Here is a 12,174-nt window from a genome sequence, read left to right on the forward strand (position 1 = left end):
AAAACTACATCAGCCCAAACAACAAAACAAAAAATAAAAACAATACAACAAAAGTCCAATAAATTAGCAGCAATAACACAACAAATTGGTAACAATAACGCATCAGTTCAAAGACCGTTATAGATTAGCTTAAGCTTCTTCTTTTGCTTCAACCACCTTCGATAAACTTGAAACATCTAGTAAAAGTATTGAATTAGTTAAATAATAAAAAATATTTGCAAAAATAAATTAAATAAATATTTAAATTTATAAAATATTGCTAAGTATATTACCTTCTTGATCTTCGAGTATTTTGGGATAAGTCTAGAAAATTTAAAAACAAAAGTGTTAGTTAAATAATGAGAATGCTTACTAATATAAATAACACAAAATTTTATTTTATGAATCAAAATTAATATATTACCATTTTTCATGGTTTGAAGGTCATTAACATAGTCTTCAAAATCGATGGAATCATTAGATTTCCAAAGTCAATCTTGTGTGCAAACCAAAACCTCGACCATGAGAGGAGTTAAAGAACTTCTAAAACTATCAAAAACACATCCGCCCGTGCTAAATGCACCTTTTGAGGAAATTGTTGAGATAGGAATAACAAGAATGTCTCAAGCCATTTGTGCAGGAATAAAGAATCTAGGATGAACCACCACCATAATTAATCAAATGAGCTTGAATTGTTTACTTCGTCTTCCTCACCCAAATACTTATCCAACTCAAACTTACTTTCCAATCCAACTTGTTTCTTCTTCTTAAGGTATTTTTGTTTGGCCAAGCTCGTTTGTATTTCTGACTGATCTATTTCCATTAAACTAAAAAGATTTGTAGAAGAACTAGATCTACCTTTAAACAATTGAATTATCTTGGCATTAGAAGAATAATCATTGAACAGGCAATGCAATTCTTTATCAATCATTTTCATAATGTCATTAGCAACATGAGGAAAAAGAAAGTTGACCCCAAAGTCCAAAAAGTTCATTTTGCATTGCAAATCATACATAATCGTCAAGTAAACTAGTATGTTGATTTTTTTCCCTTCATCCCAATACTTATTATGTTTATCCCTCATTGTTGAAGTCATAAAAATTATGTCTAAATCTCCACAATCTTGTCACCCATACAAAAGACAATGCACATCTGTCAATAGTTCATAAAGTGAAAGAGATGTAGCATGGAAAGATCCGAACACATTCAGTGTAAGATGATAAAAAGACTCTATGTCACATCTCGAAATTGGGTCTAGAAATTTCGAGGGTAATTTTAGAATAATAGCTCAAAATGTGTTCGAAAATTCGAAGCATGGTAAACCAGAAATGTATTCATCTATGACTTTTTGAAAACTAAATCAATTTGTGAAAATAGTGTGAAAATGAGTTTCAATTTTAAAAAGAGGACTGTTTTATAAATGGACTTAATTTAGGAGTAGTTTTAAAGAATTATACTAAGTTTTAAAATCAGCCCAATTTATTCTCCATTCACCCTAATATTTACGTGAAAAAAAAGAGAGAGAATAGAAAGATTCCCTCCCCCTTCTTGCCGTCAATTGAATCCCCAAAACCCATTCATCAATTTTGATTCTCAAAAATCTATTTTTACCATCTTCCAAAGACCAAATCTTTTCTTTAAGTAAAAAAGAACATCAAGAACACCATTAAATCCATTGTTACTCATATTATGGGTTTTCTTGGATGTCAATCAATTGTTCGTCGTTTTCTTCAATCGGGATAAGGTTTTCTATTTTTAACAGTTTTTGATGTAGTCTAGTCATTTAAATCGAGTTTTTATCTATTGAATCAAAGGTGAGATTTGAAATTTTGAATGAAATCAATATTTCGAAGTGTTTTTCAACTTGTTTTGATGTGATTAGAAAGTTTCTAAACTTTCCTTGAAGATTCATTAAAAAATTCTAATGTTTTATTAAGTTTTCGTGAAAATTGTCATTGTACATCGAAATTTCGGAACCATGAATTTGTGTAGTTTTGTGTAGTTTGAAGGTTGAGAATCATTCTTAGATGATTCATGTTAATAATATTTAAAAAACGCACCCTGATAAGGCTCACACAACTCGATACTGAAGAAACTTGGTAGTGCTACGTCATTTCAAAAGCTTATTTTCTAATAAGGCTCAATTTAGGGGTTTGAAATTTGAAAATTTGAATGGAGGGTTTGAATGAACTGATGAAGAAGAAGAATGGAGGGCTTTGTTTTAGTAATTTTGATTTGGTGGTCTGAAACTTTGAATGAATTGATAGGTTTGATTTAGGGATTTTAAAATTTGATTTGGGGGAAAATGGTGGGGTGGGGTGGGGTGGGGTAGGGTAGGGGCGGTAGAATAAAAGAGATTTGAGGGAAAATGTAAAATAATAAAAATATTGAAACAATAAATAATAATATAAATTTAAAATATAAAATAATATAGTTCAGTATTCGATTTATTCAAATTATTCGAGTTATTTGAATTCAAAAATTTAATTCAAAAATTTAACTCGACTTAAACTTGAAATTCGAAAAAAATTCGAGTTGATTCGATTAACTCGATTTGAATAATTTGAAATTAATTTTTTTTCGATTTTTCGAGTCGAATTGAATTTTCATCACCCCTAATTGGAAGAAAAAGCAAAACCAAAGGAAGCCTTAGCCAACTTGCAAGCTCTGCTCAATATGATTGTTGTCGGAGGCGAATTTAGGGGATGGTAGCGCCCAACCCCTCCAAAATTTTGTAAATTTTCATTCAAGTCCTTTTAAAAAAAATTATTTTGATCTTATAATTAGTGCCTAAAAATAAGATAAATTTGTATTTGGTCCCCAAAGTCCAATTTTTTTTAAAAAAAATTGATTTCTCTTATAGAATTTATAATTTCTTATGATAAATTTAGTAGCATTTTAATTTAATTTGGTAAACTAATACAAAGTAGTATCTACAAAATTAATTTGATAAAAATAAAGTTAAATAATTACAACATCTAAGTATAAATAGTATTTAAACATTAATTAGGTAAAAAACTTAAATAAGTACAATATCTAATACAAATCGAGCATTTAACCTAATTTGCTTTTCCTAAATTTTGGTTATCAATATTATCTCAAATTTAAAAATAACTTGTTAAAAGGAAACCTAACCCATAGCCAATTCTTAAGGAAAGACTACTTTGGAAATGTTTATTTCAGCTCTCTTTATAAACAATTCTGACTTCGACTTTCATTAGTATCACTCATCAATTACATATATTATAACTCAATTACATCAAATCACATCATCAACCTAACAAGTAGACTTATATTGTACAACCTGAATGATAACTCACTAACTACGAGAGGAACGTAACCTAAAAATGTCTCCCTTAAATACCTCTTAAAAATCAATGAAGATACGAACAACCAACACACCTTTCAATCTCCTCTTCTCTCCAGAAGCTGTATAACGACTCTAAGCTCTTCCCTCTTCCAGAACACCACTTACAACTCTCGATTTTTTGAATGAACCGTGTCTCGAACCTCCATCACTTTCTTGTCATCAACAAATACATTTTTTTTAAAGAATAGTACATTTATTATTTGTTTAAACTCATTCTTATGTCTGTGAAAGTAGTCACTCACTTTGTCGGTGCATGTATTTATTCTCTCTAAAATAAAGACCTGCGTCTTATTTGTCCTTTTTTCTTTTTGATACAAATGATTTGTCCCTTTTAATAAGAAATGTTAAAGTGACAAGCACATTTGAATTGGGCAATGGCTCTTGTATTCTCCTTGTACAAGGGAATCAGAACTCTTGCAACGAGAAATCTTGTAGACGTATAAATAGTTATTTTCGGAGCAAAGCTGGCAAGATGGTGCCACCACCTACGGAGTTGTTTCATAAAAAGAATAGGTTTTAGTGCATGCACTTGTCAATTCTTCTCCTTTATATATAATATTTATGTCTTTATAATGATAACATCCAAATGGAGTTCCAAGTCATAAGATTCCCAAGGCTTTAAAGTTTTTTTTTAAGGCTCAATTATACCATATATTAATTGGAATATATTTGATAAGGTTGGAAATTTAAAATAAATTTGAGAGAAAATTTATTTACGACATTTACTTAATTTTAAAATTTTTAAAATTTCAATTTGAGAAATGAATATTTAACTTATACCATATGGAAGGAACAGTGCTTTTAAGGACGCAAACCCATGTCGAGATGCTCATGCTCAGAAGTTTGAATCAAATAATAATTTCTTTTACTAAGTTACTTTTAAAAAATAATATAAGTTTATTATTAATTAGTCAATAAAGTTTAACTAGAATTAAAGAAAAATATTTAAAACTAATTATAGTAAATTTGAAAATTCTCTTTTAGAAGAAATTAAAATTGAATTATAAAATTTTTGAGATATGAATAGTTAGATAAGCTTATGTAATTTATATACTGTATGCCACTTTATGAAAAAGGAAATTTCTTTGAAATCTGTGTAGTTAGAGGGGATGAAGTGGGTTTACCCCAGTTAAAAATGGTATGATACTAATTTTAGTTTCTTTCCCTTATAAAAAGTTAAAAGCCATTTTCAATTTTCGTTTTATAACTTTTCAAAATTTATTTTAGTCTCAATACCGAATTTTTAGTTTCACTTTTATATACTTATATTATTTATTAAACCTCTAATTAACTTAGTATCACTATTTATAATTCAACTACGAAAATCAATCTTTTTGTCAAAATAAACCATGAAGCTAATAGTAATAGAAATGTAATTCATTAATCTTTTCTCTACCAAAACTAGAGACCATTGTCATACGTATAATTCTAATTTACAACAGATAGTGGAACTACCTTGTAACTAAACTTACAACCGCTTATAATTAATTCTAGTTACTGTGATACAAGCTATAATTAGCTTATTTCTGAAACCAGTTTAGAAAAAAATACGTAAAATGTTGTTGTTTTTTTATCTTTTAAGGATAATTAGTGTTGTATTTGATATTGAGCCATTTTTTTTTTGAGAAAATATATTGCTTAGATCAAATTAAAAAAAAAAAAACACTTAAAAGCCACCGTCCAAAGAGATACGGACGGTTAAATTTTGGAATATAATATTCAAGGATTGTAGAGAAAGACAAAACTACAGAATACGTGTAGAGAAAGAGTTACGCTCCCGGTAAAGGACGGCGAAGCTGTCGGGACAGGTGGCAAGTATTGCTTTATTTTGGGATCCTGCCTTGTGCACGCTTGCTCTGCCCGTTGATGTTGGTTGGCATTTCATTTCAAGTATCGAGCTTCCAAAGCGCAAATGAACCTTTGAATTTGGACCATCCTCCTAAGCTTATGAAGTTATGGCCCAGGGCTTCAATTCTATATTAAAAAAAATGATGAATAATATATTATAAAGTAATATGCCATACTAATGTAATTTTGTGAATACATGGTATATAAAAGATGGAGAAATTTTATTTTCTTATTAATAAATCTAAATGCTTAATTGCTACACTTTTCTTAGTTTCATTGGCCCATTTACTTTAAAAATCTAGAAATTCTTGAGCATATTTGTTGAATATATATATTTATATCATTTTATAATCAAGAATTACTCAGAATATAAATGTTTATAAAAATATTTTTATTTTTTTAATTTAAAAAACACACTTGCTAAATAGAAATATTTTTAATTTACTAATTGAAAGACATTTGACTATCTCGGGTTTGGAAAACAAACCATGTTTCGTAAGTTAGAACGTGATCTTTTGTTAATTCCCGAGATTATTTAAAAAAAATTCATGTTTGAAAAGATTCGTGTATTTAGATTTATCGCGACAATCAAAACCCCGTAAGTTAGGGTACGACCTTCTCGAATCTAAACACGAAATTTTGCTTATTCAAAAGTCATAATTTAAAAGGATATTTTGCTATTTAGGTTTAACGAGGTAATCAAAACCCCGTAAGTTAGGGTACAATTTCTCAAATCTTGAAAATGCCAAATATTGCCTTATTTTAAAACTTTTTCCTTTTTTTTTAAATAATGGGAGAAAGTCGACGAAATATCTATCAATATGCACGTAGTTTATTTGATTATGCTTTAAAAGAAATCGTTTAAAAACTTTGAAAGGATCATATGTGGCTAATAACAATATTGCAATATACGTTTGAAATGACAATGAAATAATATGCATACAAAATATACATGTAGCATTGATGCTAACAAATCCCAATATTAACATGCATGAATAAAAATAATGATGCCAATGACAATATTACAATAATAATAACAACAACAATAACCATAATAATAAATCTAAAATTTGAAAGAATTAAAAATAGCAAATAAATAAATAATGAAATAAATAACAACAATAATGGCCAAAATAAAATGAACAAGCCAACAAATAAATAAACAAATACTAATGTAAGTTTGATTAATAATTGAAAATAAGTAAATAAATAAATAGTAAGTGAAATATTAGACAAAACTGTTTTTTTTTAAATAAAAAAATTAAAGTTAAACAGACTAAGGACTGAATTGAAAACAGACTAGAATTCGGGGTCGAAATTGCAAATAAATAAAAAGGGATAGCTTGGGGCTGAAATACAACGCGTTTAAGGCATGAGGGACTAATTGGGCAATATTACCCGGTCCAAAAGTGCGGCGTTTGAGCGCAGACTAAAATGAAAAGGAAATAAAATTGTAAGGTAAAATGCAGAAAAATAAATAGGTCCAAATTGAGAGATTAATAAAAGGTGAATGGACCAGGTCAGAAAATAGCCCATTAGGCGCTAGAACACGCGGATCCTCAATGCCACTAGGCCGGGTTGCGGGTCGAATGGAAAACAGCGTCGTTTTGGCCACTGATACTAAGGCTCAAAACGACATCGTTTTATACCCAATATAAATACTAAAAAAATCAGTTTAAACCCACTTTTTTTTAAAAAAAATTCAGAGAGCTTTCAAACTCTCTCCCTAACAACCTCAAATCCGGCCAAAGGGGCCACCGTTTGCACCGTCGTGGCTCCACCGTAGGCGATGGTCGGAACGACGCAGAGATCAGATTTTCAGCCCGATTCGAAAATATTTGAAGGCCTAGCCTTCTGGGCCCTAAGACCGAAAGAAGAAGAAGAACCCACGCCCTCTCCCGTCCCGATTTCGGCGATCGAACAAGGCTCCGGCGACAGGCTGTGCGGGCGACCTCAGGTATTCCATTTTCCCTTTCTTTTTTTTTTATCTTTTTATTAATATTTAAAAAAGGATTGGTAAAAAAATGAAAAATAAATAAACGAATAAATAAAATAGATGGATCAAAAAAGAGAAAGCAACCTGTTCTTTTTCTGATTTCAAAATGTTCATGAAAAAAATCTAGAAAAAATTACAATGTTTGTGTTCGGCTTATATAGCCGATTTTTACGACTCCTAAACTTCTATTTTTTGTCGTTTGCAATTTGGATGCTTCCTCCTGTTGCGTGTTTAGTGGTCTTTCGCAGGTGACAAAGTAGTGTCAGATGCGCGTGGATAAGGCGCTGGCGTGCGGCGATGCGAAGGGCACGCGAGGAGACCACATGCGGCGCTGGGGCATTGGCAGAGTGTGGCGTACCTTAGGGTTTCCTTAGCTGAAAGTTTGTTTTCCATTTGGGCTAGGGTTTCTGTTATTGGGCCATTTGGGTTTAGGGTTAATTTTGGGTAATGGGCTGAAACGATTTGGGTTTGTTAATTATTTTGTATTTGGTTTTATTTGTTTTATTTGGTTTTGGCATTGGGCCCGAGTCAAAATTGGGCCATTACAACTACCCCTCTTTGTTTGTTGTCGTGTAACGAGAACAGAGTAAAGACCAAGAAAGACCAATTTTGCCCGGTCTCGATAATTTTTGACTTGTTGGTGCTCATCTTCTTCAGGTAGCTTCATTTTAGTCCACCGCGTCTTATTGCTTTGATCCACTTCATAACATCTTTAAAGAGATATAACTTCAATCTACTCTGCAGCAACTCCATGAGGATGAGATTTGTGTATTTAGTCTGCTCCACTGCAACTTCAGTAAGATAAGAGTTGTATCTTCAACCTGCTCCACTGCAACTTCAGGGAGATAATGTTTGATATGATAAGATCTAATTCGACCTACTGCAACTTCAGAAGTATATGATTCATCGTTTTAATCCGCTCCACTGCAACTTCAGGGAGAAAGGATTAGTAGCTTCAGTCTACTCCACTACAACATCAGGGAGATAAGACTCACTATCTTCAGTCTGCTCCACTGCAACTTCAGAGAGATAAGACTTGTATCTTCAATTTGCCCCACTGCAACTTCAAGGGGATAAGATTAGTGACTTCAATCTGCTCCACTACAACTTCAGGGAGATAAGATTCGTCATTGTAGCTTCAATCTGTTCCACTGCACCGCCAGGGAAATAAGATTCGCCGTTGTGGCTTCAATCTTTTTAATTATATTGTCGAGGAAGCAAGATTCGTCGTTGTAGCTTCAATCTGTCCTACTGCACTGCCAGGAAAGTAAGATTCACCGTTGTGACTTCAATCTTTTTAATTGTAATGTTAAGGGAACAAGATTCGCCGTTGTAGCTTTAATTTATTCCACTGCACTGCTAGGGAAGTAAGATTCGCCGTTGTGGCTTCAATCTTTTTAATTGCAATGTCGGGGAAGCAAGATTCACCATTGTAGCTTCAATCTGTTCCACTGCATAGCCAGGGAAGTAAGATTCACCGTTGTGGCTTCAATATTTTTAATTGCAATGTCGGGGAAGCAAGATTCGCCGTTGCAGCTTCAATCTGTCCCACTGCACCGCTAGGGAAGTAAGATTCGCCGTTGTGGCTTCAATCTTTTTATTGTAACCTCAGGGGTATGAGTAACTCCATTGATATGCTCTCTGGGGAACATGACCTATAAAGTCCATTTTATGAACCTATTTATGCCTAGTGATTAGGATGTTATGATTAGAATGAATCAAATGCTCCTAACTAGATGTGTATGTATGATATTTGCATGAATACAGAATGTCATTTTTCGAGAATGATCTCTTTTTAATGTTTGGGTTGTCATTAATTGCTGTTCATCAAGGTTCTATCATTTATTCCTTCTTGTTCAGCCGGTATCTTTAACAGAAAAACCAAAGAAATGGTCGCAACTTAGACTATTCTTTCTCAAATGCTTCCTACCCTTAAGTTAGTTAGTTCTAAACAATAGCCCTATTTCAGGTCATCGTACTTATTTAGAAACCTTTCAGAGTAATATACAGAACTCCTTCTATTTGAATATTATCAGTCCATTAATCATTATTTCAATGAAAAATGCTTGAAAAAGATTATCACAAAAGACAAGATGAAATTTTGTTGGGAGCAAAGCTTGAAATGAATAGACTAATCAAGATAGCGAATTTTGCTAGAATACGAAATGAGAATATATTAATCAAGATGATGTATTTTTCCAAAAAAATGAATAAAATGAAAATAGGTGCCCCAAATATTGTAGCATGAGCTTCTCTGTCCCAAACTTCTTGAGGACCCTTTTAAACTTGATATGTATTTAGAAGTCTTAGAAGACTTTGATGATGCCCCAAGAGGTAGCATCTCTCCTTCTTGCTAATTTGGAGAGGACAAGACTACTGCATGCCCCACCTTCGATCAAAACTTGAATTTCCCATTCCTGGTTTTCAATTCAAAACCCTTTTGGTCTCAAGGTGCCCTTTGCGGGTTTTCACCTTGGCCTCTCCTTTTTCTTTTTCTTCTTTTCTTTTTTTTGTATTTTTCTTTTTTTTCTTTTTTATGAAACATTTCTTGATTGAATCTGAACTCGTAGGATTAGGCAAGTCCTTGTTATCCCTTCTGGTCAAAATCAACGCTTCTCTAGAAAATGCCTTCTTTACTACATAAGGTCCTTCCCAGTTTGGCATCCACTTTCCTCTAAAGTCTTTTTGTATGGGAAGGATCTTCTTTAATACCAATTCCCCTCATGGAATTCTCTAGAGTGAACCCTTTTTTTTGGTGAGCTCGCATTATTTGCCTTTGGTATATTTGACCATGACGGATAACCTTGAAACTTTTTCTTCAAACTGGATTGGATCTAAAAACTCGGTGAGAAGGAGTCTCGACTTCAATGGGTAAAACTATGATAAGCCAAAGAGAAAGGCGTTGCCCCGGTAGAGTTTTTTTTTGCCTCCACTGAACTGTTCATTTTGGGGCGATATGGTGTTAACCTTGAACAGACTGCAAACTTCTGATGACGTACTGTTGTTCAAATTTAATCCTTTCTAGCATTTCATACTGACATATAATTTTTCAAGAATTGGCTAACTATCGGCTTTGTGATATTGGCGTATGAAGCAGCTTCTACCCACTTAGTGAAGTAATCGACGACCATAAAGATGAGTTGATGATCGCTAGAATCTTTTGGCGCGATCAGCTCGATGACATCCATGCCCCACATTAAGGAAGGCCATGGCTTTCATTGATTTTTTTGTAAGGTAGGATCTTGTTCTACCATCCTTAACAAATCAGGAGATAAGCTACAGTCTTGATCCCCTTCAAAGTCTTGAGGTTCCTCTGGACACATATCTTGCTCAAAAGGAGGTTCTGAGTCAATAGCAGTGTCGCTCATGTCTTTGATATCTGGAGACCTGTTGTAAGGATGAAGGCAGATCCAAAGAATAAAAGAATCTAAGAATATTTATCTGTACAGTATGATTATGAATGAAATGGAAATAATAAAAAAATATTTGCTCGAAGTGAGAAACAAAGATGTATTTTTATTGAAATAAAGATATTGGACATAAGCCTATCTCACAAAATGATTCTTATCGCTCCTAGGCTTAGAGCAATAAGCGTGTTTTGGACATTACTCCAAATTAGCTCTAAAAAATATAGGGATCTCTTTCACAGTCCCATTGTTCAAAACACTCCCAGGTGTGTAAGGGTAGACGCCTCATAAATTCTCTTCCCTGGCCCCATTTTTGGATACGGTATCAACATTTAATATTCCTTCCGGGCTTTTGATCTCTTCAAAGAATTTCAACTTTTTATCATCCATCAGGCTTTGCACCAAAGCCTTGAATTCAGCGCACTTTTGGATTTCATGGCCTTCTTTAGCGTTGAACTCACAGTAGCTCCTCATCCCCTTTGGTCTCTTCCTCAAATTCTGAATGATTAATCCCATGTCTATTATTTTTTTCAAAACCAATTTCAGTTGGGTTTTACTTCTGCAACATTGGTTTTGGTTCTTTTTCCTTCATTCTCAACTATCGCATTTACTCTTGGGTCTGGATGACTGGGTAAAGGATTTCCTACCATACTAGGTCCTGATGGATTGTCAAACTTTACGATGTCCATCTTGATGAACTTTTCGACTAACTTTTTAAACGTAGTGCAGTTTTTAATGAAGTGTCCTGTTATTCCCGCGTGGTATTCGCATTAGGCATTCGCATCGTACCATTTCGGGAACGGAGGTTGCATGGGTTCTGAGTAAAACGGAGCTACTACATGTGCATCAAATAGATTCCGATATAGTTCTTTATACGTCATTGGGATGGGTGTGAACTGGAGTCTTTCTGTATTTGGCCTCGAGTTGGATTCTTGCTTTGAAGTGCTTTGATAGCCAACGGTTACGACCCTCGGTTGGCCCACTGTGACCGATTTGGGATACCCTTTATTATACATACTCAAGTTATTCACTTCATTTTCCTTGTTCTTTGGGGTTGATCTTTTGACGCTTTCCCCCACATCTATCTTCTCACTTCTTATTGTGTTTTCAATTATCTCGCTAGATATTACTATATCTGAGAAGCTCATGGTAGCGCTTAACAATATATGGTTAATGAATAGGGCTTTCAGAGTGTTGATGAAAAGCATCTTGGTTTTTTTTCCAAAAGAGGTGGCTGAACTTGCGTCGCCACTTTTCTCCAGCTCTGGGCGTATTGTCTGAAGCTCTCACTTTGCTTCTTTTTCATGTTCTGTCGTGTAATTCTGTCAGGCGTCATGTCTGTCACGTGGCCATATTGCTTCATGAAAGCTTGTGCCAAGTCCTTTCATGATTGAACCTTGGCACGGCTTAGTTGGTTGTACCATTTGGCAGCCGATCCAATCAGACTATATTGGAAGTAATGAATTAACAGTTGCTCGTTATTAACGTATCCCATCATTCTTCGGCAGAACATCGTGATGTGAGCTTCAGGACAACTAGTCCCATTATATTTTTCAAACTCAGGCATTTTGAAC

This window comes from Gossypium raimondii, chromosome 2 (assembly GCF_025698545.1).
Source record: "Gossypium raimondii isolate GPD5lz chromosome 2, ASM2569854v1, whole genome shotgun sequence".
Classification (NCBI taxonomy): domain Eukaryota; kingdom Viridiplantae; phylum Streptophyta; class Magnoliopsida; order Malvales; family Malvaceae; genus Gossypium; species Gossypium raimondii.